The 23,105-nt window shown below is 31.9% G+C and overlaps 2 long non-coding RNA genes across 2 annotated transcripts; one reads left to right on the forward strand and one right to left on the reverse strand.

Moving 5' to 3' along the window:
- Nucleotides 1–13,976: 13,976 nt before the first annotated feature.
- LOC141615178 (uncharacterized) lies at nt 13,977–17,116 on the forward strand. The gene is made up of 2 exons (XR_012529688.1): nt 13,977–14,272; nt 16,787–17,116. It is a non-coding gene; the product is annotated as an uncharacterized LOC141615178 (long non-coding RNA).
- A 539-nt stretch (nt 17,117–17,655) lies between these two features.
- On the reverse strand, nt 17,656–20,438 carry LOC141615179 (uncharacterized). Its single transcript, XR_012529689.1, has 2 exons — nt 20,079–20,438; nt 17,656–18,038 (listed from the first exon to the last, which is right to left on the reverse strand). It is a non-coding gene; the product is annotated as an uncharacterized LOC141615179 (long non-coding RNA).
- Between the last annotated feature and the right edge of the window lie 2,667 nt (nt 20,439–23,105).

The following is a 23,105-nucleotide window of genomic DNA, read 5'->3' on the forward strand; positions in this document are numbered from 1 at the left end:
CTTAGGCTCAAAATTACCCCCATGATAGGCACGAACAGTTACCCTCTTGTGAGCTGTTTCTAAGGTCATTTCTTACAAACTTACCTCAGCAATTAGGGATGTGAACTAATAATATAGTGTTGAAGACAAAGCAATTAGGGGGTTTGAAACAAATAAACTAGTGTTTAAGACATAAATTAAGATTTTGAACCCACATTTGGGGGTTTATAACCCAAAAATTAGAGTTTCAAACCCAGAAATTAGGAATTTAAACCCAGAAAGTAGGGTTTTAAACCCAGAAATTAGGGTTTCAACCCCAGAAATTAGGAACTAAAAAGAAATTAAGGTTTAAAACCCAGAAATTAGGGTTTCAAACCCAGAAATTAAGAGCTCAATCCCAGAAATTAGGGTTTCAAACCCAGAAATTATACATAAATACACATAAATTTGGGTTATAAACCCAAAAATTTGAATTTAAAATGACATCAATTTAACCCATAAACTGAACAACACACTAAATATGACTATGAACAAATAAATTCATTCGAACTTAAACCCAGATTTTGATTCAAAATTAAAACCCTAGATTAAAACAGAAGCAATTAAACTCATAAATTTAAACTATAGACATGAATTCGGGGGAGGAAACTTACATATATGAATCTGGAACCGTCACAAATTAGGGAAAGAATCACCAAGGCAAAAGCTACCAACCCAAAATAAATGAAACTGAAAGTCCATTTGGGTTAATCACAAAACAGGGGTAAAACATTGGGTTAATCAAAATTGGAAATGTTGGGTTAATCACAAAACGTTGGGTTAATCACAAAACAGAGAAATGACTGAGAGTTGTAAGAAATGAAACTGAAGAGTCAAAATTGGAAATGTTGGGTTAATCACAAAACAGGGGTAAAACGGTCATAAAATCATACATTTCACCTGAAAGTCCATTTGGGTGCAATATTTGATCAGAGTAAATTTTATGGGAGTAAATAATTAAAAAGTTTTCATAAGTGAGTTTTTTTAGAAAAGTGGTTTATATAAGGGAGTAATTGTTAATTTACTCTTTTTTGAACTATCATGACAATAATTAATCATTTTAATTATGTCATCTTCTCTTCCAATTTAAGTTTTGTCCAACTCCCATTGTTTGCCTTATTGTTTTTCTATAAAATTTATTATACTTTTTTAGGTGGTTGATGGTTTTTTAATCATTATTAGGTGATTGTTGATCTCAAAATAGAGATCTTAGAATATTTCTTTTAATTTGTTATTAAACGTATATTGTTGTGTAATTTTACTATTATAATTTCCCGATCAACCAATTTGAATTTGTATTTTTCTATTCATGAGTATAATCATCTGTGATATATGCTTTTCTTTTTCATTTCATATCAAGGCATGTATTAAAAGGAAGCGTACTAAAAGGAAGCGAAAGTGAACCTTCAGGTAAATATTAAATAGTGTGGTTCGTAAATTCTACTCCGTATGTTTTTAAATTTATGGGTTTTTTTTTCAAAACAGAAATAGATTATTTTATAGTTTTTATACTAATTTTATTTGTATATAGGATCGTGGACTTAAGTATAACAAGAGATGGACCAAATTCTTGAAATAGCAATAAGGAACTAAAAAAAGTTTATGAATCTTTTGGAATTCGGATTTAGGGAATATAGTTTCTTAGATTATTGAGCAACTGAAATGAAAATTTAATTCGTAATCTATGGAGTAGATACCGTTTGAATCATATCTAAATTTTTTTTATCGATATAATAAATGTTTCCAAGGTGTAAATAATATTTGAAACAAGCATGTGGTGATAAAATTTCAAAGATATTTCTATGGAAGGTTTAGTGGAGAGGACGGGAAATAATTTGGAGATGATCGACTATATTGAAGTACTGAGTTTACAACCTTATAAGGTGTCATTGGGGTTTTTTCCATACGGAGTTTATTATATACGAAGGGTTTCAACTTTTAATATTTAAATAACTCACGTTATTATATTGCGGAGTAAAACACACATATTAACATATATATAATGAGTTGCCTCTGTCATTGATCTGTTGTCAAGTTTCTCAAAATTAGAAACAACCACATTGTCACTTGGACGATTTGATTTGAAAAATAAACTAAAGTTGTCAAAGAAATGAGATATTAAATAACTTTTATGTATTTCAAGAATGTATCTTTTTTAAATGGATCAACAATTAATTGCTTGAACAAATATTAACAATACGATAAAAATATCAAAACTAAAACAGATAAACCTGTGAATTTCTTGGGTCACAAACCTAGTTTATCTTTTATTTTCTTTGAAAAATATATTTCAATCATATGTAAACAAATGATTAGACATATGATGCAAATATTAAACCCTTATAACCTTTTTTTCATTATAATTATAACTAAGTTAATCATCCCGTTGCAACACACGGACGTTCAATCTAGTAATTTCTTAAAAGCTTCATTACTTATTTTATTCTTATTTTAAAATAATCACATAAGGCAAGATATTATGCAATGAAACAACAACAACAACAACAACAACAACAACAACAACAACAACAACAACAACAACAACAACAACAACAACAACAACAACAACAACTACAAAAGCTAAGCATCACACAAAACTTTAGTATAGCTTCATATGTTACAAAAACAAGTATTGTTATATGCAAATTTTGTCCATGTTTATCTTTTCAATGCATTAATTTTAAAATTAATACATTACTTTTTATTAATATTATTTCACATTTAGTTATAGATACCAATATTTTATAATATTTATAGATTATAAAATTTAGTTTGAATAGTTTTACTCGGTCGAGCATAATAAAATCGATACCATAAAAATTAATCTTGAATTGATGTAAAACTAATAACCCATAAAATTCGTATTTTACAAAAAACTATGCCATAAAATTAAAGCTGGCAAGTCTGACCTACTCGAGTGACTCGACCTCAATCCGAGCAAAACCAACTCGTCCCGATGACGACCTGTAACCCGATACGACCCGATGAACAATAACCCGAACTCGGCCTGAACCCAGACCCGATAGACTCAATTAAAATGATAACCTGACAATTATTAAACTTAATATTGATCATAATGAAAGTGATTTAATAGCTATTTTTATATGTTTGACCTAATAATGAACTAACTAAACAAAATAGTGGTCGAAAACTAAACTCAGTGGTCAAAAATTAAACTAACGCGATAAAGTAACTAAACCTAATAATGACCCCAAACCCGACACAACCCGACACATCATTTTACTCGAGCTGGCCTGCCCCGATAACGGCCTGACCCATACCAGACTCGACCCGAATTGGTAGGCTGACTCGACTGATGAGTCATATTTATATACATATTTATGCCTCCCCTTAATTGCTTTTGATACGGTTTTCGTGCTAATTTATATTAAATACATGCCTTTTATGTTAGAATGTTGATACTTCCGCTATTTGATGTTTAAAGCAGGAATGCCGCATTTGAGGAGCAAAGGAATGAAATGGGCATCACGGAGTAGGCATGAAGGAACACACGAAGCATGGCACGGAAATCCATAAGAATGAAGGAAGAGAAGTTAAGAAGAAAACACGAAGAAAGAAGCTGAAAAGGAATGGTTCCTCGATCAACTAGAGCTGGGCTCGATCGAGAAACTTGGTGACTCGATCGAGTGCATTGTGGCTCGATCGAGGAACCACTTTAATCTATAATTTCCGCATTTTTCCTTAATTCGGTTATGTTTTTTTATAAATACCCAAAACCGTACCCTAGTTTAGTTACGCATTATTTTCCGTAGTTACAGTAGAATTACCCTAGAAAATCTCATAAATACTTTTAGTTTAGTTGATTGTTCTTACTTTTGGATCTATCAATCTTTTCTCATTATTTATTAAGGTATTTAATTGTTCTTTATAACTCCGTAATTGTTAATCAAGTGTATGCTTTTATTCAACTGTTCTTTTTTAATATCTTTAATCATGCTTTCATCTACCTTTATTGTTATTAATGCCATTAGTATGAGTAGCTAAACCTCTTATCTAGGGTGAATGGGGATCTCGGTTGTTAGAAGGGGATTAATATTGATGAACTGATAGTTAAATTGCTCTTTCTTGTTGTTCAGTTTGTTGGTTTGAATCTAGTTGATTAGCTTCTGCAAGGTTAATTAATTAGTATTGCATAAACTAGGATTTTCACCGATCGGGTTAAGACTAGTAAAGGCTACAATGACTGAATAGAACTAATTTAATGATAGCGATTGCATGTTAGATTAGTGTTGGGAAATGTGTCCTCAACAATAGTGCGATCACATGATTTAAATATCATTATTAAATCTCATTTTAAGAATACATGTGGGATGTAATATTTTACAGTCAACTGGTCCACACATATCGGTAATGATTGGTGACTAGAGTTTGACATTACTTGTCGTGCGGCGGTGGTGATCATTGATCCCCTTAGGTCATACCTATAGGGAAATACTCTTAATTGATTATTTAATTAATCGTATACCGATACGAGTTAATTAAATTGCTTAAAATTGACGGATGATTTTGTGAGTATAATTTACGTATCTTATTGTAAATATGATTAAATGAGACACGGTCTAAGTAATCGAATTGTTTTATTACTTAGATGAAATCATTGTTTACAGAAACAATTGAAACGGAATGAATAAATTATTATAAATACAGAATGTTGTAATTTATAATTTGGAAACATTTTTTTTGGTACGAGTAATTACGAATTACTAGTCGATTTTGTAAATGACATATTTTATGAGTATGTTGATTTTTAATAAGTTAAAAATACATTACATTGTGCCATGTCATGTAACATGTTACATGTGACAAATTGACAAATGACAAAATAAAAAGGACCATCCATTTTATATTGAATGTACCGAAATAATGGAGGGAGTGTAAGATATATATTGTGTTTTTATCTTGAGTGGAAAACACAATTATCATATCTAAGTAGTAGCCATGCACACCTAGCTTTTGAGAAAAGCAAAAATAAAAGGCATTGGGCATGCTACCCAAGGCCATTTTTTCGGCCACTTTAAGAGAAAAGAAAAGAGTTTTTCTTTTCAATTTTATTCATTCATCATTTTACACATAACATTTTCTAGTGTAAGAAATGTATCTTTCTCTACATCTTGTGAAATCTAGAGAAATAAAACACACATAATCTCCTCTCTTGACCGAAATTTTCAAGAGAACAAAATTATTTTTGTGTCATATTTTAATTTAAATTTATATTTTACTAGTTCATAAATATATAAGTTATTAAGAGATTCCTTGGGTATATGCTTTTGGGAGGGATTCTATATTTGAATCATTGTTCTTCCATTTGGAGAGCTCAAGAACTAGTAAGGTAGGTGACCTTACTAGTGCCCAAATATCCGAAACATGCAATGTAAGGAACCGATTTCTTCTCTTAACTATTGATGTTTGCATGCATAAGATCCACCATTTAATTTTATGACAAATTAAAATAAAACATATATGAATATGTTGAGTATATAGATCTTTATTTCCTTCAATCGGTATCAAGAGCCATGGTTGTTTGCATGCAAATCGGTTAAAAGTTTTTCCGAGTTATAAAGATTAACATATAAAACTTGTATAATTTGTGTTATTATGATATATCACAAAATTAATTTTTGCATGTTAAAGTTTCTGATCCTAAAATGTATTTAGGATATTTTGGTTAATTTATGGATTTTATTGTTCATTTTATATAATATTGGCATTAAAATGTGATTTTTATGATAAAAATGTCATTTTTGGACGAAAATTAGCTAAACTTCGAATTTTCCAGTGGTTTTTGGATATGTTTTCACATATATTATTTTTAGATGATCTGAAAATTTTCATAATTTTATGAGTTTTTATGCTCGAAAAATGGATTTTTCATGATAACAATCGGATTTAGATGAAAAATAGGTTAATATGAGAAATATTTCGAATCTGGCCATAGAAATTTAGTATGTTGTCACATGAAATTTTACAAGATGTGTGTAAAATAATAGGCTATAATTAAGTCTTCATGCATGATTTATGGATTTTTGATGAAAAATAGCATAAATAGTGACTTAATTAGTGAAAAATTGCTAAAACATACTTCATGACTAAGGAAAAACGTCACATGTTGCATTTTATTATCTTTTTCAGATCTAAAATTGAAAAGTTGATGAATATAATTTTTCTCATGTTTTTATGATTTTTATTGATAAATCCGATAAACCGCAACGTTGTTTTTCCCGATAACTTTCAAAATTTTTAACCTACGTTTTTGAACATTATGAGTGTCATTGTATTTTTTCAGAATGTTCATGAGTTTAAATTTCAAATTTCAAATTTATTTGAAATTTTAGTGATTTATTTGAAGTTTATAGCATTTTATTGTAATTTTGAGTCCTTTTATGAACAATATTAAGAAATATGAGTTAATTATGGTCAAATAGTTAGTGGAGACTAATTTTGAGTCCTAATAAGTTAGGGTAATTAACTTGTGCATAAATATGAATTTATGTAATTTTTGTGATTATAAAATGTTGAATCACGCAAATCCGTAAAAACCGAGTAATATACGATATTGGCTAATTAAAGGCGATTTAGCATAAAATTAGGCATGTTCATACATATTTTAATGCTGCATTTTATTTATGATTGTCATAATTTTATTTTATGTAATTTTTGAATTATGTAATTTTTACTTAGTATGGCCTGAGTTTTTAATTGGTATTGCCCGAAATGTATGGGAATATCGATTCGGTTGTAATTTTATTGTGATCTCGTATAACCGTCTTGTAATTTAATAGATTTATTTTATTATAGTTACAAATGTATAATAGGAAATTATGTAATTTATTATGTAATTTTATTCATTTCAGAGTTCCCAAAGACGGATTTCTTCAAGAAGGCGATACATAAAGACGGTGTTACCTCGAGATGCGTGTCACAACCGAAGTTCAAGGGACCAATAGAGTTGGTTTCCGAATATGTAATAGTTAATTAGATTTTCTATTTTAGGAAGGCCATACTATGATTTTATTTAATTTATGATTTGCATTTTATTTATATGTTGCATGCATCGCTAAATCGCCATAACTAAAACATGCATCATCTTTTAATCGAGTATATCGACCGTGTCAATTATAATTATCGTAGTTCACCGCTTTAGTTCACTTAAAACGTGATAGATAATAAATTGACATGACCACTCGCTAAAATAAACAATTGAGATATAGCCTTACCAAAGAGTAGAAACCATGAAAACCTATTTCGTGAGGGAGTGCACTCGGCCACACCGGGGTACAAACCTTGTTACGTAAGGGGAAGTGGGTGATAAATGTCTATCCACCGAATTCATGTTGATAAGGGATGTATCGGCCACACCGTGCCCAAGTTGATGTGGATTTAGATCATGGACACATTTATTCGAAATTTGGGTTGAACTCAACAAAAGTTTTTGATAAGGGATGTATCGGCCACACCGTGCCCTTGTCGGATGTGTTTTGAGCTAAAGATAAATGTTAATGTAATTTTATCGACCAAGAGTTCTAAGAGAAGAATCGATTAAAGAGTTAATCCACCGAGTTATATTGATAAGGGATGTATCGGCCACACCGTGCCCAAGTTAATATGAATTTGGATCTTGGAATCATTTATCATAGGTTGGGTAGAGGTCACTATGTAAATGCTATACTTGTTTTTCCAAGTATTAATAAAACGATAAATGTTAAGTTTTCCATTATTTCGTTATTATATTGTTCTATTTCTTTACCACAATTCATATAAGATATCATTTCGATTTTTGATTCAAAACTCCATTAAAACATCGTAACTAAAGACAAAATTTGAATTTTCTTCTAAAGACCTCGAAAGAACCATTGCTAAGGATCTCTTGTAAAGAGTATAGATTAAAGTTATTCATTATCAAACAGGTTTTTGATTCTTGACTAACACATCTACTTACAATGGATTGTTATTCATATACTTAATTGAATTAAGTACCTTGAAGCGATAAATTATTTTGGTAATTAGATTTGTCAGAATTCGTAATTGACCAAAATAACGCAACCACTTCAATGAAAGTTTTAAGACTAAAACGAACAAATGAAGTGTAATCTTCATGAATTCAATTTTGCTTCTCAAAGCAAAGACTCATTGAAATAAGTGGGAGCATTCTCTTAAACCGTTAAGATGAGGACGAGGTTCAAGAAGTAAAGATTATAATGGAATTGATACAAAGGTAATGTTAAAGGTAAAGTTGTTGAGAATGACGATACTAAACCTATCAATCCCGACCGATAAGTTTCCATTGTCTTAAATGTTGGACACGAGAAAGGAGACTACCCCAAATTATTGAAGAATCAACAAGTTAGTTGTGGGACATCTAATGAGACCTTCTTCTTTAAATGTTTATTTGATTGACATAAAATTTTGCTAGTACGACTTCGTCAATATTGGAAACCGGTGGTGGTTTTCATCATTATGTTTGATACATAGGATGATTAGAATATGACGACTAGCAACAATGAAGTCGAGAGATAGAGTCATTGTGTACTAAATCTAGTTTTCGGGTTTGGAGTTGTACTTAATTGTGACTATTAAGTACATAAACTCTAAATAAGAATACAAACTTGTTAAGATACAAAAGAGGTTTCACTTTTGTGACCCTATACACCACGATTTGATGTATGGCAAGCCCATTATCAAAGTGATTATATTCTAAACCAAACTAGAATGTTATATCATGAAGATGATGCAAGACTCAAATTGGTAACCCAAGATTAAACCTTAAATTCTAGAATGATTAACGCAAAGAGTTATCGAGTACTCTTGAAACCATTAGATTGTTAATGGTATATGCGTATCTTGTATTCAAAGCAAGATGTCTCGTGCCTTTTGGTTGAAAAGGAGATCGAGGTTGTAAATCATCGATCCAAAATAGGTTGATCATTTTCTTTTACCAACGATTTAAGTTGACGCTAATATGTTCACTTAATAAGGTAAATATAAAAACCTTTGAAGAATTTCAAAGAGTTCAAGGAATCACGATTTAGTCGTGATGGGATTATCAAAGTGAAGACTTTGATATAAGCCAAAAGAAATGTGATATAGTATCACAAGTTAATCTCTCTTAGCACGCATTATGGGATAATGTGTGGTTGGATAAGAAATCAAACGCTATTCGATATGGTTTGGACTTCGATCAAGTTACTTTGAGTTACTTGATCCTTTTGGGGATTTTATCATTTTGTCTAGATTATTTTTCCACTAAATATAAAACGATTCATATGAGATATGAAATGGTAGGGTACCATGTTTGTAAGTTTTCACAAGAAACAAATGCTCATTTTTTCCTTTTCAATTATCACGAGTACACCGGGTTTGTGGCTCATGAAGCTGTCTTTCTAAAATACAAGTTTATTTCTAGAAGACAGAGTGGGAGAAAATTATTCAAGAGCCACAAAGAATGTTATGTCGCAAGAAACTGGTCTTTCTTGGCTACATGAGACGTTTTATAAGATGTTGTTTCTTTAAAACCTAGGAGGTTAAAATTCGTCACTTGTTAAAAATGATGAATTCATGCTACTTTTAAGAAAGTAAAGAGCTTATAACTTACAAAAGAAATTGTTTGATTCAAGTTGATTACTTCTAGAAAGTAATGAACATATGACTTACATAAGAGTGTTTAAGTCACAACTCAATACAAGGCTTAGAGCCATGAAAATCCGAAACAAAAGGGCTTGATTAGTGACAAAGGGTTTTGCACTAATAAAGAGAGATTTCATAGTAAGATTGGTTGCAAAGGGTTTTGCACTAATTGAAATGCTTAAGTCTATTTGGATCTTCTTAGGGATTGTGTTTCATTATTATGAAATACATAGCGAGTGAATCTAAAACCCACTTCTTCATTTAGAAGGAATGTATTCAATACATGTCTTGAGTTTTATAGATTCTTGCAATCCTAAGATAATGTGAAACTTAAGAGAGAATCTTAAGTAGGACATCAATGAGTTAGAATCAACATTTTGATCATGTGATAAAACTTTTCTCGATAAGTCGTGAAGTTGTGTTTATATATGAAGTTTAGTGGGAGTTACGAAAATGTTAATTAGTCTTATATGTGAATGACATATTGATCATTGCGAATGATGTAAGACTTTTGGAGTATTATAATACATCTTTAATATCCGGATTTATGAAGATAAATCAAAATGATATTGGCGTCAATAAGAAGTCTTATGTTGATAAGATTCATGACTAGTTCAATTAAATTGAACATATTTGATTGATTCCATTTGCTTCCGCTGCCGGATCAATTAAATAAGTAATGATGTATAACACTTCATATACCTTGAGTATGATGAATTGTTTTCAAAATCGAATTTAAGTAATCTTTACCAAGTAAGCCACAAAGATTACCCTTAAGTGCTTGCAGAAGCATTAAGGAAGTAAAGCAAAGTGTTTTTAATGCAATTTTGTGTAAGGGTGTTACACAAGTGACAATTGACAATTGATATTGCGCATGGTTTATGACAAAACCATAATCAAAACACATTAGGATGGTTAAGATACCATTGTGGCAATGTTAAATAAGAAGTAGATTTTCTAGAATCGTTCTAGGCAATAAAGAACAATGAGAGATATTTATAACGGAAATTGAGTACACTTGCAATCATGAGATGTGCAAGAAGGATGAGTCCCGCACACTAATCGTGAAAACAAAGGGGAGCTATTCTTAGGCTAGAGGGCCTATGTCTTGATTGGATCTCGACACGTACTCAGAAAGTTTTGTAATGCAAATGTATACATTACAAAGGAAAACGAGTATGTAGTAAGGTTGAGTAAGGTACAAGAAATTGATAAAACCTACTAACCAAAGACTTCTCAAAGGCTAAACATGATGAGTCATGTCATTTCAATTGAATTGAAATGAACAACTACGTACAAGATCAAATTAGATTATAGAACATGAATAGTAATCAGGCATTGACTATTCATATGTGATAATCGCATTTGTCGTTCGAGTTTTACTTTAAAACTCTTTTATTATACTTTGTTACATCCAAACGGGTTGTAGAGACAACGTTGAACCCCGTTAAAGTGAACCCAGATTAACATAGTATTAGCCCATAGTCGCTTGTATGAGGTGACGTCTCGAAGTGACTAGTGTGTGATGCGATTGATGGCAAGTTCAAGTGCCATAGAGTCATGTGAGATGACTAGTCGATCACATAGGCAGACTGTTAGGAACACTTTGTCGGGCCTTATGACCGCTTATAGAGTTCGGAAATTTATATAGCCTGGTCGTGGCGAGAGCTACTATATTATTCTAATGAGTCGATTCTTTTGACTAAAGATTGTTTGCCTAAGATGGCACAGTTTCAGATGAACTTTGATTTGTGTTACTACGACCTTCGTAAATGGGGTCAAATGGGCATATTTTGGGTTATGATGGCTGTGGCTAGTCGAAGGGAATAAGTGCGATAGGAATTGTCCACCCCCTTGTCAGGGTTAAAACAATATCTCAGGGCCACTCAAGGAGTAATGAACTGGAAATGTGTGGCCACGCTCGGAAGGTATCTATGATAGATAAATCCGGTCAATCAGTTATTCTCCAGATCGAGAAAACCACTCTCGATATGATCACTTGCAAGTACGACCCGAAAGACACCTTGCATTGAGTGGGAGATAGTAATAGGACAAGAGAATTGGTGACGCACACTTGTCGAGGACAAGTGGGAGATTGTTGGGAAATGTGTCCTCAACAATAGTGCGATCACATGATTTAAATATCATTATTAAATCTCATTTTAAGAATACATGTGGGATGTAATATTTTACAGTCAACTGGTCCACACAAATCGGTAATGATTGGCTGACTAGAGTTTGACATTACTGTCGTGCGACGGTGGTGATCAGTTGATCCCCTTAGGTCATACCTATAGGGAAATACTCTTAATTGATTATTTAATTAATCGTATACCGATACGAGTTAATTAAATTGCTTAAAATTGACGGATGATTTTGTGAGTATAATTTACGTATCTTATTGTAAATATGATTAAATGAGACACGGTCTAAGTAATCGAATTGTTTTATTACTTAGATGAAATCATTGTTTACAGAAACAATTGAAACGGAATGAATAAATTATTATAAATACAGAATGTTGTAATTTATAATTTGGAAACATTTTTTTTGGTACGAGTAATTACGAATTACTAGTCGATTTTGTAAATGACATATTTTATGAGTATGTTGATTTTTAATAAGTTAAAAATACATTACATTGTGGCATGTCATGTAACATGTTACATGTGACAAATTAACAAATGACAAAATAAAATGGACCATCCATTTTATATTGAATGTACCGAAATAATGGAGGGAGTGTAAGATATATATTGTGTTTTTATCTTGAGTGGAAAACACAATTATCATATCTAAGTAGTAGCCATGCACACATAGCTTTTGAGAAGAGCAAAAATAAAAGGCATTGGGCATGCTACCCAAGGCCATTTTTTCGGCCACTTTAAGAGAAAAGAAAAGAGTTTTTCTTTTCAATTTTATTCATTCATCATTTTACACATAACATTTTCTAGTGTAAGAAATGTATCTTTCTCTACATCTTGTGAAATCTAGAGAAATAAAACACACATAATCTCCTCTCTTGACCGAAATTTTCAAGAGAACAAAATTATTTTTGTGTCATATTTTAATTTAAACTTATATTTTACTAGTTCATAAATATATAAGTTATTAAGAGATTCCTTGGTTATATGCTTTTGGGAGGTATTCTATATTTGAATCCTTGTTCTTCCATTTGGAGAGCTCAAGAACTAGTAAGGTAGGTGACCTTACTAGTGCCCAAATATCCGAAACATGCAATGTAAGGAACCGATTTCTTCTCTTAACTATTGATGTTTGCATGCATAAGATCCACCATTTAATTTTATGACAAATTAAAATAAAACATATATGAATATGTTGAGTATATAGATCTACTTTTCCTTCAATTAGATCTAAAGGATATATTAGAATCGACCGATCTTATGACCTTAAACAATATAAATTGCTCTATAAATAAGTTAAATCTCACCCCCAAATAACTTGAACCTAATCCCTAGACCTTTTTATATTATTGAATTCGTCTTATTTATCTGCATTGTTATTAGTTGTTAGCAAACAAACAATTAAAACCCCCAAAAATTGGTTACTTAAAAACAGACTTAAATATTAACAAACTAGAATAATTACCTCGCCTCTCTGTGGATTCGACCCTTCTTACCGCTAGCTATTAGTTAGTAGTAATTTAGGTTTACTTTGATTAAAGTGCTACGACTTGAGTCTTATCATCGACATAACCCGAACTCGATATAACCCGGCCTGAGTTGATCCGACCCAAATATGATATAAGAACATCGTATTTATCATCATAGATGATGTTTCATTTTTCTTCAAAAATGTACAATCAAATGCTATAAAACTTAACAGACATTAGGATTAGATCGTTACTACTAAACAATAATAATTTGGGTATTCAATTAAAAACGTAGAGTTTAGACCATTTTTGTCACGTTAACTAACTTAGCTTTTATTGTCAATATTTTTGTAATTTGTTGGTAGTTAACGGAGGACTAATGAAAATGGAGTTTGAAGTCCTTGTCGCTTAACTTTGAAAACTAACACCCTTAAAGACAAAAAAATTGTAAACCTTAGGTCCTTAGTGTAGGCTTAGCTTTGCCACATGGCATTCAAGTAAGGCTAATCATGCCTTTTAATTTTACAATTAGTCTCCCTTGTGACGGATGCTATCCGTCACAAGGTGAAGACGGAGCGAATATCAACCAGATTAGATAATATGGATAGTAGTGGCCCCTTTTTTGATATTAATATAATAAAAAGATGATTTGACAATAGAGATTAAAAAAGGAAAAATGGGGAACTCCCCATGTTGAGTCAGGCGGCTAATAAGTGTATCACATCCTTGCTTTTGCTTTTTCTATTGCAATTTTGAAAACTCCACCTCTCTCTAGCTTTTTTCATTATCTCTCCAGAAAACCCAAAATAATTAAAATCTCTACCATCTTCATCCTCACATCCTCACCATTTTCATTCATCTTTTTCATCTTCATCTTTACCATCCGCATCAAAATAATTAAAATCAAGACGGTATCATTTTCATATTTTTGGAGCTTCATCAAGCTAATGGGGAAAATAACAGTGGCTAGAAAGAAAACTCCGCAAAAAAATGTGGAAGGTATTGTGTTTAACATGTTGATTTTATGGTGGTATTTTGAGTTTCGTAATTTCTTGTAAAATATTGCTCAAATTTGTAATCAATGGTCACATTTGGTTAATTAATTGTTGTTGTATCCAATCTCTCCAAAGATACTGTGTTTCATTTATTTAACTTTTTTTTTACACCAAAACAATTGATTTAATGTAAAAATTAGGTTTTACGAATCTTGATTTTTTTTTTTTGTGATCCGATTTGTTTTCGTATTGATCTTGTTGTTCGTATTAATTAATGTCAAAATCAAGTTTTTGTATTAGTTGTTGTTGTGCTCTGATTTTACGAATCTTTTGATTTTACGAATCTTGATCTGATTTGATTTGTTTTTGTATTAGTTAATGTCAAAATTAGGTTTTGTCGAAGGCTTGTGATGACGAAAATAGAGAAAAATGTGATTTTGTGTTTATCTCGCAATGTTTGCGTTAAAAATGTTACCACCTTAGTATCCAGATGTAACCCTGTTTGAAATGTTGTCTATTAGATACAATGCTGAATTAATGTTATGATGATAACGTCTATGAATAAGCATGGTGACATATGAAAATGTTACCGCCTTAGGTGTGAAATGTAACTGTTAAATTAGTTATTTGGTTTACTTCAAAGCCTCTTAAAATGAAAACATATGAATAAAAATGGTGAAATGAAAACGTTAATATAAATGACTAAACATGATGACATATGCGTGTGTTGAAAATGTGATCAACTTAGTTAATAAATGTACATATGTTTAAGTATGTTGTTCATTATATAAATGTTTATTCACAAATTCTCATTGATGGCAGCCATATTTGGTCTTCAGCTGAAGACGGGCCAAATGTCGCCATTTTAACTACAAAATGTTACCATTTTAATGACAAACTATTATAGCTTTAAAAATTATTTACCTTAAAATGGTTACATTTTCATCAATGTTGGGTGACATTTTGCCCGTCTTCAGCTGAAGACCAAATATGGCTGCCATCAGCAAGACTTGCTGTTGTTTATTAGGGTTTAAAACGAATCTTAACAAGATAACATAAATGAGTAAACATGGTGACATATGTGTTAGTGTTGAATATGTGATAATCTTAGTTGAAAAATGTACTTATGTTTGAGTATGTTGTAATTTATATTTATTTTTATTTGGGTTTAAAATGAATCTTAACATGTTAACATAAATGACTAAATATGGTGACATATGTGTTTGTGTTGAAAATGTGAACATCTTAGCAAAAAATGTACCCTTGTTTGAGTATGTTGCTCATTATAGAAATGTTTATTAGGGTTTAAAACGAATATTAACAAGATAACATAAATGAGTAAACATGGTGACATATGTGTTACTATTGAATATGTGACCACTTTAGTGAAAAATGTTTTTATGTTTGAGTGTGTTGTTATTTATGTGTACGTTTATTTGGGTTTAAAATGAATCTTAGCATATTAACATAAATGACTCAACATAGTGACATATGTGGTAGTGTTGAAAATGTGACCGCCTTAATTGATAAATGTATCTATGTTTCAGTGTCTTACTCATTATAAAAATGTTTGTTTCAGGTTAAAATGAATCTTAACATGACAAAATAAATGAGTAAACATAGTGACATGTGTGTTAGTGTTGAACATGTGACCACCTTCGTCAAAAAATATACCTTGTGACAACACATGTAACCATTACACTAAATGTTTGTTTAGATTTGAATGAATGTTATAGTGATAACACCTAAGAATCAACATGGTAACATATGGTTTGTGTTAAAAATGTGAACATCTTAGTCTCGATATGTAACCCTGTTTTAAATATTATCGTATTAGTTAGAATGTGTGAATGAATATAATAACGATAACATTTATGAATAAACATAGTGATATATGACTTGTGTTCAAAATGTTAGTAGATGAGTCTCGAAATGTAGCTATGTTTTTAATTGTTGTCACATTAGTCTGAATGTGAATGTTATAACGACAACATCTACGAGTAAACATGGTGACATATGATTTGTGTTAAAAATGTTACCACCTTAATATCGAAATGTAATCCTGTTTAGAATGTTGTCATGTTAGTTAGAATGTGTTACTGAATATTATAATGACAACATCTATGAATAAACATGGTGGCATATGAAAATGTTACCATCTTTATCTCGAAATGTAACCCTGTTTGGAATGTTGTCATGTTAGTTATAATGTGTGAGTGAATATTATAATGACACCATCTATGAATGAACATGGTGGCATATGAAAATGTTACCATCTTTGTCTCGAAATGTAACCCTGTATGGAATGTTATTGTATTAGTTAGAATGTGTGAATGGATGTTATGATGGTAACATCTATGAATAAACATGGCGACAAATGAAAATGGTACAAGCTAAGTTTCAAAATGTTCCATATTTTAAATGTTACATTATATTAGTCAGAATGTGTTGCCATATATTTTGTTTGAAGTACACTTTTAATGTAAAGTAATGGTAAGGTTTTATACTCATTTCGCAGAAATTGTATGCAACCTTAGCACCTAAAAATGGACAAAACAAAGTCCGACGTTGGACAAACCTCGAAGCAGTTGGAGGTGCAAACAACAAAGAAATTGGAGATCCTCCAAAGGGTGTTGCCAAGAAAAAAAAAATGAAGGGGACAAAGGCCATTCATGGACTATTATCTGTTTAACTGTCAGTTTGTAATAAAACTTATATTTAGTACTTGGTGGTTTGTTTGGGGATATGTTATTTTGGAATAGAATTTTAGTCCCTCTTGATATCAGACATCTAAGATAATGTTTGTTTTGTGACTACCTTAATAATTATAAAATGTCATCATTATCTATCTAAATGTGCGCATTTTTTCTTAAAAATTTTAACTATGTCATCGTAAACGTCTAAAATGTCTTATTTTTTGTCGAATATATGACCATTGAAATTATAAAATACTTCAAAGAGTGTTATGTGACTATAAGACAGTACAATGTTACCATCTAAGAGATTATAGTAGTATATCACCTTCAGTTATAAATACTAAAAAAATTTGTTCGTTTAATTTCTAATGTTATCATAAGAGAGTACATTGTTACCATTTGAAAATGTATATAAAATTGTAATTAATTGTTAACAGATTTATTTTAAATGGTAACATAACATAATGTTAATATTAAGAGACTGATATGTGACTACATCACTAGTAAAATACTATATATACTTCGTTCTTTTAATTTCTAATGTTACATCGAGAGTATAATGTTACCATTTAAATTCTACTGCTGTAGTCCTAAATTGGTTCCAAATGATAGCATACTTAGCTAAACTAGTGACATAATGGAGTGAAATTGTAATATATTTAGTTAAACTTAGTGATATACTAGAGTGAAATGGTAACAATTTGAGCACTTGTGATTACAAAACGTACGCTGACAATGTTATAACAACCTTACAGCACTATAAAACATGTACTACCTAAAACGTTTTCCCCAAAATGTGGTCGGATTGTTATCATATACCCAAATGCCCTTTTGCGCCTTTTATATCAGACACGGGAGAACGTTGTATGCGGAACTGTTAGTTGCCCGCATCTCTATGGTTGGTTTCCTAGCCTTTGTCTTTCCCAAGTTCCTTTCTTTTTTTACGTTGATTGCGCCCGTTGTTGTACAACGTATAAGGTCAATAATAGTAGGCGCCCGCAACTCTATGGTTGGTTGATCTTCGTCCATATTAAGGGACACATATGTGCCACTAACATAGCCGATGTCTCGTTGCTGGTAAATATGAACACATTATCAGCATATAAACTTTAGATGTTTACACATTAACATTTAATGTAACCAGTTAATAGGTAGAATTTTACCATCTTAGTTATACCATTAAAATCTAACTGTACAACAAAGATGTGACTGAATTTGAATAGAGACTTATAATGATCACATATATGCATTGCGATGGTGACATGAAAGTTTGTGTAAAATGTTGTTATCTAAGTCAATAAATGTAACCATTTACAATAAGTTTTATTTGATTTAAATGAATCCTATAATGATAACATATATAAATGAACATACTGACATGTGAGTTTGTGTTAAAATGGTTACCATCTTAGTAAGCATGTGTTGCCAATTTACGGAATGTGTGGCATAAATGTTACCACCCTTAGTAAAATGATATCATCTTAGGCTGAAATGTAACCATAATAACAATGTTTAATAACAAGTTAATAATATTGGTACCTTCTTCAAACATGATCACATATTTGTAAAAACATGCTCACATTTTCAACAATTACATATAAGTCACCATGTTCATTATATTATGTTATCATCTTAAGGATAATTTGTAACACCAAAAAATATAATATTATTGGTACATATCTTTGATAATGTGGTCACATTTTGAACAATCACATATATGTCACCATGTTTAACCAATTATGTTAACATGTTAAGAATAATTTAAAACATAACATTGATACATTCCTAAGCTAAGGTGGTCACATTTTCAACAATCAGTTATATCACCATGTTTAGACTAAGTTGATATGGTGACAATTGTTTAATCAGATGGTCACAACAAAACCAGGGTGTTTTGTTAAGAAATGATATCATCTTAGCCTGAACACCCCGAAAGATCAGTACCTATGACAAGAGCAACCAAATTTAAAATTTGGGTTAAAATGGTAACACTATACCATAAAGGTGGTCACACTGTACGCTAAAATGGTAACATATATGACTGATCGTATAAACTTTTAAAAATGCATCTACAATTATATTTTTCAAAACGCTAAAATGGTAACATATATTTTGTAAAGTGGTAACATTTTCAACAAACACATATATGTCACCAAGTTTAGCCTATTATGTTAACATGTTAAGAAAAAATCAAGGGGCTTCCTGACATAGAGTGGTCATATTCACAACAATCACTTATATGCAATCACTTAGATGTAGATTTCTTGATACGGAAACCCATGAGCTGCGAAGGTTTCTTATACATGCTGAAAATGTGTTCCCATTTTCCAGCTTTTATTCCAAATAAGCTCCCTGAAAGATCAGTACTTGGGACAAAAGATCCATCAAAATTTAAACTTTGGTTAAGATGGTAACAATGTCTCCATAAAGATGGTAACAATTTGCGCTAAAATGGTGACATATATAACTGAATATTATAATAACGACAAACCATTTTTAAACTTTGGTTAAAATGGTAACACTGAACTCTAAAACGGTAACATGTATGACTGTATAAGGTTTTCAAAACGCGAGATATTTTCCATTAACCTAAGTGTAACACTGTCAGTTTAATAGACGTATTTGTTAGTTTGAATCTTCATATTGAATCTACTAACACCTTCATCTAATATTGAATCAACAAAGGCATCATCTTAGCAAGACGACCGACCATCTTACAATCTCATCAACAAAACCAAAGAATCTCGTCATCATAACGGAAACTTAACATCACATCAGCAACAACGAAAACAACAACGCCAACAAATTAGCATCTCATCAATAGCAATGAAAACAACAAAGCTAACAAATATTCAATATTTTCATCTAAAATTGTAAAAACATCAACCCCAATCTATTACCCTAAAATCTCATCAATACAAATATCATCTTAAAGAATAAGAAACAACGAAAACAAGAACAACAACAAATTAACATCTCATCAACAACAACGAAAACAAAAAAGCCAACAAATTTTCAAAATTTTCATCAAAAATTGTAAAAACATCAACCCAAATCTATTGCCCTAAAATCTCATCAACAAAAATAACATCTTAAAGAATATAGAACACAAACCTTTCGTAATCAACATCGTCACGAAATCTTCGTCATTACCATCAAGTAATACACTATCCTCGTTCTCGACAACAACGATTTGGTCCTTTATTGCCGTCATAGGTACCTCGTCTACCATGTCTTTATTTATTTTTATTGGGTAAAATGTCTTTGCGATTTTAGATGAGATTGGAAAAAAGTTAGTGTTAATCTTGTTGTTGATTGTATTTTAGATGAAGATTTGTTTGGATGAATGTGAATAACTGAAGCTATAAAGTTTGAAATTTGAAGGAGCATGGTGTTTGTAGGGTTGCAGATGATAGGTGAAGAGGAAGAAAAGATGTAAAGGTGATATGATGTAGGTGACACATGCAAAGCCACAATAAATGTTCTGTACAACTTTGTCCCCTATTACACAATAAACAAATACCCACTAGTACTTAGCATCCGGCCCGTTTTTTGTGCAATATGTGTCTATTCGCTCCGTCTTCAGGTTGTGACGGATACCATCCGTCACAAATGAGAATTTGTGTTAATTTTATTACTTATTATATACTCCGTATATTTTAATAAAGAGTCTCAAAAAAAAAAAAAAAAAAAAAAAAAACTCCAAATGTTGGAGTAATGATGATAGATTATTCCACATGGCATTTAAGTAAGGCTCATCATGCCTTTTAATGTTATTATTAGTTTTATCACCCGTGAAAATCACAGGATCGTCTAAAGTATATGACATGTATTTGCTGTTAAATGTCATTCATGTTCATATATATTGTTTATGCAAATAAATTTTAGTAAAGATATAAACCAATTTCATCTATTCTACATGTACATATATACTGAGCTCCCCTTTAATTTACATGCATGTCTTCTTATACATCTCACTTAATACTCTACTAGCAATGCCAAATCGGTTTCTATAATGTCGAAAATGATAGATGAAATTCAATAGACTTTATTTCAAAATAACTATCGGAAAAATAAAAATAAAAATCCCAATATAATAGGGAATCAAAACCCCTAAGTGTAGCATATGTCAAATAAAAGACATTAGCTTTGATGATTTTGTATTTAATGGGGTTGAACATTAGAATTAGAAACACTAATTGAAATTTGTCACTAATAAAGCAGTCATTATGAGGTTGAAGATAATTTTATTGAGAGAGAATGTTAGAGAGAGAAAAAGAAAGCGGAGGAACTAAGCAATAGAAATTAGGGTTTATCATGGCTCGATTTACCCCTCAAAAATCCCAAACAAAATCTATTTTCTCACATAATAAGACTAATATTGCTTTTAGTTTTAAGAGTCCTACAAAAACCGGTACTACACCTGTTCTGGATCTCAATAAAGGTTTAGTGGATGCGAGACATGAGAAATCGATGAATGAGCTAGTTGGGGTACCGGTTCTGGATCTCAATAAAGGTTTAGTGGAGTCAGCAAATGAAGGATGGCTGCTTCGTCAGGGTGGAAAAAACATCCCGGGTTGGAGTCTATTACATAAGAAGAAGAAGAAGAAGAAGAAGAAGAAGAAGAAGAAGAAGAAGAAGAAGAGTTAAGAGATTTGATCTAATTCACCAAACATCCCGGGTTTCGTTTCTGCCGAATGGGATTTTCTTAGTTAGGTTTAAGAAATCTGAAGATGGGGAGGCTATGTTAAATTCTGGGTATTACATATTTGATAATAAACCTGTGGTGGTGCGATCATGGGATATGGATGTGGACCTATTTAATGAGGATGTCAGTGTTGTTCTTGTGTGGATAAGGTTAGGAGGTGTCCCTCTGAAATTTTGGGGAGATTGTCTACCTTTGATTGCGGGTTTGGTTGGTAATAATTTTGTTAAGAGGGATAAGACTACTATAGAGAGTATGAGATTAGGTTTTTAGCCAGGGTAATGGTAGAGCTCCAATTTGATCAATCGTTACCCAATAAGGTGCATTTCCTAAATGAAGCTAGTAAGGTTATTTGTGTAATACTACGGAATTTGTTAAGCTGTATACTCGACCGAGTAGAGCCTACTCGGCCGAGTAGAGTTAATTGTGGAGTCGGTTTTGGTTCTGCCGAGGAATACGCGGCCGAGTATGGAGAATACTCGACCGAGTAGAGGATACTCGGCTGAGTATAGCCTTACTCGACCGAGTATCCTGTCTGGCGAGTGTTATTTTATCGATTTGATTAGGGAATGTTTAGGGTTATATTATATTCAACGTCAGTTTCTAAAATATCATTTTCCAACCCTAATCATTCTACGATTACTCTAATCACTCCCTAATCCTCCACTGAGTGTGCAATCGTCGTAGTCCTTGCGTTCAATCTTTCATTCCTCCGTCGGTAAGTCCTTATCCCCATGTCCGATGATTTATATTTTAGGGTTTGTTCTTGATTATGAATTGAGGGAAATGGGGGTTTTGCAGTTAGTGATTGTATTATGTGATTGTTGGTGTAGGTGACGATGTGATATTTGTTATGCATTTGTATGGTTGATTGCAGCGTTAGCGGATTGCGAAAAGGTAGGGTTTCCTACTCAGTTTTACTGTTAATTGTTATGGCATGATTGTTTCGTGATTATTGATAACTGCTGATCATCGGAGTATGGGCGTTGTTGTGATGGTGTTGGTGTGGAGAGGTTGTGACATGTACCGTGATGTCTTTGTGTGTTGTGATTGTGGTGGAGTCACTTGCGGGAGTGGCTTCACACCCTAGTTCGCCCTCCGTGGAACCCGCCACGGGAGGGGATGTGCACATTAAGGGACATGGATTTGTTTTAGTCGCTCGTTGATGAGCTGGACTTGGTGGGATCTGCTGCGGTCACCCACTGGCGGCGTGGATTACCTGTTGCGATGGGTAATCTGGCAGGGCTACACACTTCGGTGTGTAGTCGGTTACTATGTGAGATCGGGAGACCGGGGAGTGTGGATGATCAGCTAGTTACCGTGTTGTTTGCCTTACATTGATTGAGCAGTACTGACCTCATTGTTGTTGTTTTGTAAAACCTGCGGTGATCCATTCGGTGATGGTGAGCAGATTGTGACAGGTAATGCAGATGTTT

This window comes from Silene latifolia, chromosome 11 (genome assembly GCF_048544455.1).
Source record: "Silene latifolia isolate original U9 population chromosome 11, ASM4854445v1, whole genome shotgun sequence".
Taxonomy (NCBI): Eukaryota; Viridiplantae; Streptophyta; class Magnoliopsida; order Caryophyllales; family Caryophyllaceae; genus Silene; species Silene latifolia.